Genomic DNA, 6406 nt, shown 5'->3' with positions numbered 1-6406 from the left:
TGGAACCGCAGTCCGACGATTGTTCTGTTCCCTGCTTTTTCACGATGCATTGTCGCGCTCGTTGTTGATCCTTCTCGGGATGACTCAAGATCTCCAGAATATTTGTTGGCCGAGTATCGATCCCCCTGCACTCCTAAGCGATGAATTTTGTCATCCTTCGAGAGAGCTCGGACGTGCGCTATGAACAGACTGTGGATATTTATGCGGATTCGCAACTTTCGTCATTCAATTTGGGAAAACTAGGATGAGGGAAATTTTTCGTTCGTCGAACGCTAGATTCTTTGTGGCGAGAGTGGAGTTGAGACACTGGTCACTTTTATGTTAATAATTAATTTCATTCGTTTTCTTATATCTTCCTCTTTGAACTATCCCTGTAACTTAACGATAATTTAATTCTATTGTGATTACTAATATTTATGATTCCTCTTCATCAAAATACCATAAAATAAAATTATATAACCTCGATGAAGAGGAATCATAAATATTAGTAATCATAATAGAATTAAGTTGTCGTTAAGTTACAGGGATAGTTGAAAGAAGATGTAAGGAAATCAATAAAGCTATTATTACAAATATATATATATATATATATATATATATATATATATATATATATATAATTCTATAATTCAACATACACCATATTATTAGAAAAATTATATTATAAAATAAATAATTTTTCAAATAATATGGTGTATGTTGAATATATATAGAATATATATAGATATATCCAATTCAACATACCCCATATTATTAGAATATATAATATATTTTATTTTATAATATTATTAGAAAAATTATTGCTCCTTTTTACTGTTTATGATGGTATTATCGAATCAATTGCTTTCTCATATGATAAAGCACTTCTTAAAGTAAGTAGAAACATCAATTTTCTTTATTTATTGCGCGTGTTCTTTTGTGTAATAATTCTACGATACAAATATGTATTTTTATCGTTTTCGCTTCCAAGTACTTAGTTTCGATCTGTTTCAATGACCGGACGTCTGTCACCTGGCTCCCGAAACTGCCATATCGTTCCCGAAAGCTAGCAAAGTAAAAAGAAAGCACTTACCTCTGCACCGAAATAGATAACAACTCCATATGGTATGGACGTCCTGCGGCGTCGTGGTAGAAGAAAAAATGTGGCAAAGTGATTTCGCAGTGGCAAACGAGGTGTCTATTCGACACTGGCGTGGACGGAGGTAGCTCGGAAGACTTCTGTAAACTCGAACAATTTCTCAGCGCGTCCCAGTTTTCCCGTGTTCGTTTGTATTCAGGAACTTACCGCCGCGAAACTTGCTCCTCCCGGATCCTTTCAATGGGATTTCAATTGGTGGGTTCATTTGCGAGGATCCAGCCCGTTCGGATCATCCCCTATTGTGTTTCATTCTTCTTTCCCGAAGTTTATTAGCGGCCGCCGATCGAGTTATCGACTTGTCCCCACGTAGAATCGACGTATTCTCGGACGTTTCAACGAGGATCCATAATTCTGGATCTCGGAGTGTTTATCGGCGCCCGGTATTTATCATTCCCTCAAGGGCGTAGTCTGGACCGTTTGTCCCTGTCCCTTCTCGTTTCGTTCGGCCGCTCTGCTCGTTTATCTTAACATTTGGTCCTCGACTTTCACCGTCGGCCGACTTCATTTTTCTCTCCTAATTTCCCTCCTTTGTACCCAGACTTATCGCTCCGAGACCACCATCGTCGGCTGGAGTTCCATTCTCGCGGTCGAAATGATTTTAGCGTTATTTCAAGGCTCCTTGGTTACGATATTGTTGTTATCGAATTCGTGTCGACAACAGTCGGAGCATCACCGAGGGAAGAAATGTATATTTGATAGAAATATCTTTCTCGAAATTTTTTATTTTCTAGAAAAGTGAATACTGATGAACCTTTGTTGTCGTCCACCAGGTAGTCGTACTTGAAATTTGCGCGTTGCTCTTCATAATTGTCTAAGCTTTCATATGAAACAAATCCTGTGTCGGACGCTTTTAGATATTTTTTTAAGAGTTTTCTCAAAGTTTAGATTGTTAGAGGAAATAATAGTAAATAATATTGAAGATAGTAAACAATGGTAATTGTATATAAGCAAAATAAGTAATAAAAGTAATAAAAGTAATAGCAAATGGTAAATAATAGTAAATTAGTAAGCAATTCTTGGGAAGCAATTAAATAATGAAAATATAATTACAGTCACGTATAAACAAATTAGTTCGCTTGAAATTTTTCAATTTTATCTTCACCGTGATTGAATCCTCCGCACACGATTACCTAAAACGGCTAACATTTTGGGATTTTTTGAAAATGTGAAGCTTCCAAAACTCCAGTTCGACCACGAAGAACGGGTTTCGGGATTATCATCCCGATTTTCATCCCTAAACCGAGGGTCGAGTGCGTTTTGAATCGAAACGGTTCGCTCGAGGATCATTAAGTACGCGAAAAGCCGAGTCGAACGGCGAGGGGGAGCCTCGATTCCCCGTGATTTATATCGATTCGATAAGCTTATCGATGGCCGATCTTATCGGAGGGGCGAGGACCACCCCGAGGACACGGACGATTGATTTAAGAAAGCACCTCGTTAAGAATACGTCGCAGTCTTCCTCGAAATGGGATTCTACAGAAAAAAGATGCTCGCGTATGTAGGTGGAAAGTTCGTAGAGAGGCGTCTTCGAAAACGTTAGGAATCGAAATCGATCGCCGGAAGCAGCAATTAGGGTAGTGCAGGAGTCGGATAAAGCGAGAACAACGCTGAAACGGTTCTTAGAAAAAGGTGAAATCCTGCGCGACAAAAACGCTTCTAGTTTCTTCGTTTCGAGGGAAGAACGAGCATCGATCGTTGGAGGATTCCTGGATCCTCTCGGATCTTGGGGAAACAGAGGAGCGCCGCGAGCAACAATCTGATTCGATCGAATAATAGAAGAGGCGGGCTTTGAAGCGATTCTTCGATCGGAGATTCGACGGTGTACACACACCTGTAGTCGCTTCTTTCTTCTTCTTTGTTTGCACGGACTCGATAGTTTTGTGTACAACGTAGTCAAGAAATAAGTAGAAAGGAAAACCGCGGCTCCTTGGTTAAAGATAAAGATAATCAAACGTAAAGAATATCATTGATCTTCTCGAGGATCGGAACAACGAAGCGAAAAAATAATAAATTAATGAAGAATGTTAAACGCTTTTCTACGCGGTTTAAAAGACAGATTGGTAAACCTTCGTGATCTCGAAGAGAAATAATGAAACTATAGTGATTACGTTGGTTCGTTTCGAAAATTTGAACGATAGAGCGAAAAATAATAAATAGGGAAAGAAAAAGTAATCGATAGGGAAAGTTAAACGCTTTCCAAACCGATTAGAAAGAGAAATGAATAAACCTTCAAGATTCCAAAGAGAAATAATGAAACTATAGCGAGCACGTTGACTCGTTTCGAAAATTTGAACAATAAAGCGAGAAATAATAAATAGATTAATAAGGAAAGTTAAACGCTTCCCAATCCGATTAGACAGAAAAATGAATAAACCTTGAAGAAGAAAAAATGGAACTTCAATCATCTCGACAATTGGAAAAACGAAGAGGAGAATTGCGAATAACAAATAGCTTGCTAGAGGACGCAAATCAAATCTCCAGCAGCAGGGTCATTTTCCAGGATCCTCTTTCTCCCAAGGAAAAGATCGTTCATCAATTTCTTCGATCCTCTGCGAAATTGAATTAACAAAGAGGAGAGCCGATGGAAACAATCGGAGAGTGCCGCAAACGCTTCCCCAATAAAAAAGAATTAACCTTCTACAGAGGAGAATGAAATCAGATTCCCGAGGCACGACACTTTCAGGGTCCCCTTCCAAGGAAAATAATAAGTATCAATTTTCTGGGATCTCGAATTAACGGAAAAGAGAATCGAGAGTAACAATCGCATCGGCGGAGGGCCACGATTGCATTTCCAATCGGATAATGATAAAAAAAGAAGAGCTTAGAAACATTCCAAGATAGAAAGATCGAATCTCCGTATGCAAATGCGCTTCCAGCGTGCTGTTCCCTAACAAAAAGAAAAACGAAAAAGACGGTCGACCGAACTTCGTAGATCCTTGCGGAGATCGAGAAAAACGGAGAAGAGCAGAGAGTGACAATTAGATTGGCGGAGGACCGCAAACTTCTCCAGAAGCGGGGACTGGAAGAAGAAAGGATACTTTCCGGAGAAGGAAAATTCTAGTTCTCGAAATGCAAATGTTTCTTCTCTGAAGCAAAGATATTGCCGATTCGCCGATATCGCCCAATTGACAGGCGAATTAAAATCGAGGGTAAAATTAAGCCGAGCGCTTCACGGTTACAATTAACATGCTGGGTTGACATTTTTCTAGAGTTGTCGTATTTCGCTTGTGTGCGTAGCGACAAATCCCCGTTATTTAAATCTTTGATAGAAAATCTAGTTCTCTGTGGAAAATGTTCGTCGACACTCGGAAAAATCATCGTCATCAAAGGATCGACAGAGTCAGAACACAAACAGCACGTATTAGAGTTAAATAGTCGAAGCATCGAGAGCTGAGAGTCAAATTACTTGGACAAAACGCGACAATTGCGTGGACATCTCTGCTCGAAATTCCCAACAAAGACGACATAAATTGCTAAAAGAAAGATTTATTCGTTACGTTTCTTTGTCATAAATCTGATCTCGAACCAACTAGTTACGTTAAATGGACAATAATATTGGGTTGTACGAAAATTACGGACATCCCTCGAACCGATTTCGCGTCATCCACCAGCGTTGCTCTATTTCATTAGCAAATCTAGTACCGCACTAGCTACCGGAAATGATTAATCGTCATGGTATCTCGCGGCATAAAAGACGAACAGCTTGCCGTCCGCTAAACACGATCATTGATAAACTCTTATCTTTCGGTGGTTTATCGCTCCGTATTCGCAAACACTCCGCGAGCAGCGTAAGCATACTCGCAGCAGGAACCGGTGGTACGAGCTAATAAAAACGAAAAATCCAGTCAACTTCCGCACAGGGAAGAGCCGAAATCCGCGGCCCCATCTTCCGAAGACAGACAAAAAGAAGAGAGGCACGAGCGAGTTCTTCGGATCTGCTGGAAAATCGACGAAACAGAAACGAGCGCCGAGAAGCAGCATTAGCTGGTGTCGCGATGGAATCACCGTGGTGGTGTCGGCGTCGCGAGGAACAGGCCGAGGAAATCGGGAAAAGAAAGCGTCGCTGGGTGACGGGAGAGGGGTGTGGATTCAGGAGGCTGGTAGCGGAGAGAAAAAGCAGCGAGAGAAAAGCGAGAAAGAGAGAGAGAGAGAGAAAGCTTTTGGCGTAAGTCTGGGGCGCAAACTCGTTTTCAGGAGCGAGCGAGGGCGTCGAAGGGGGAGGGGGTTGGTGGCGACTTGGGGTCTGGAAGGGCGCTCGGATGGTCGGTGGTGGGGTTGAGTCGGGATTGGCTTTTCGCGAGCGTGAAACTCAGTAGTACGCTACCACCCACGCACGTAGTACGCACGTTCGCTCCACGTGTGCTCCGAGCAAACGACTAGTCTCGATTCCTCCGGGCAGAGGCCAAGAGATCGCGGAGGATCGGCGAGTCCTGGTGCCAGGACGCATCGATCTCGATTCATCGAAACGCGGAGACGGCTCTCGACGAAGTCCCAGCCGATCGGCATAGCTCGCGGAACAGTCTGGACGCGGCGGGATCTCGTAGATCCTTCGGAGAGCCGCGAGCGTCGCGGACTTGCAAGATTTTCTGTATATCAGCAACCATCGAGGAATTCGTCGGGCTTCGACCAGTGAGTTTGTGGGTTTGAGGATCGATGCGTTTGGCGGACGATCGGGGAGCAAAACGTGGCCATCGACGCAGCGCTAGATCTCGACGGAGTCGTTGACTGAGGATCACCTGGCACCAGGACGATCACCCGAGGCGGAGGACGCGATGGTCCGCGGTCGATGAAGATTAGGACGAGCTGATTGGATGGACCGAAGAGATCGATTGGTTCGTGGATCGAGGATGAGAATCCAGATGGGAAGAGAAGCGATGGACGTGTTTGGTCAACAGATCGTCGCGAGCGCGTGCTCTCATCGCATCTGGCTGCTTTAAGGACCGAGGATCGAGAACTGGCCATCAGCTACGACGAACACGTGAGTTCTCTTTTCTTACAACTTCGCCTATTTGAATCCTGAATCTATTATTTCATAGATCGATGATTTAGAGATCGGGTGTAGAGCAACGTTTAAGGAGCCGCGAATCGAATTAGTTCTCGTTGAAAGTTCTAGTAAACTGCTCCAAAGATTCAAGCAGGATGATTTATTAGTCTTTAGTGTCTTTAATCGTTTATTTATCGATAACGATGTATTCGCAGCACCTACAGATATTGCACGAATTTGGTCATTCGTTGAATTTCGAGAAACGCGTCGAATGATGGGACGCG

The 6406-nt window shown here is 42.8% G+C and overlaps 1 protein-coding gene across 4 annotated transcripts in view; it reads left to right on the top strand.

Moving 5' to 3' along the window:
* Positions 1–684: 684 nt before the first annotated feature.
* The window catches only part of LOC117228049 (uncharacterized), an 89339-nt gene continuing 83617 nt past the window's right edge, over positions 685–6406 (top strand). The window contains exon 1 of one of the 4 annotated variants that reach the window (XM_076528728.1): positions 685–6116. The gene's annotated coding sequence lies outside the window, so the exon portion shown is untranslated. The remainder of the gene's footprint in view (positions 6117–6406) is intronic. The other 3 variants (XM_033483706.2, XM_033483709.2, XM_033483708.2) reach the window with 3 other exon arrangements.

This window comes from Megalopta genalis, chromosome 2 (assembly GCF_051020955.1).
Source record: "Megalopta genalis isolate 19385.01 chromosome 2, iyMegGena1_principal, whole genome shotgun sequence".
In the NCBI taxonomy this organism is placed as follows: Eukaryota; Metazoa; Arthropoda; class Insecta; order Hymenoptera; family Halictidae; genus Megalopta; species Megalopta genalis.
This window is presented reverse-complemented; position numbering and strand designations above follow the sequence as displayed.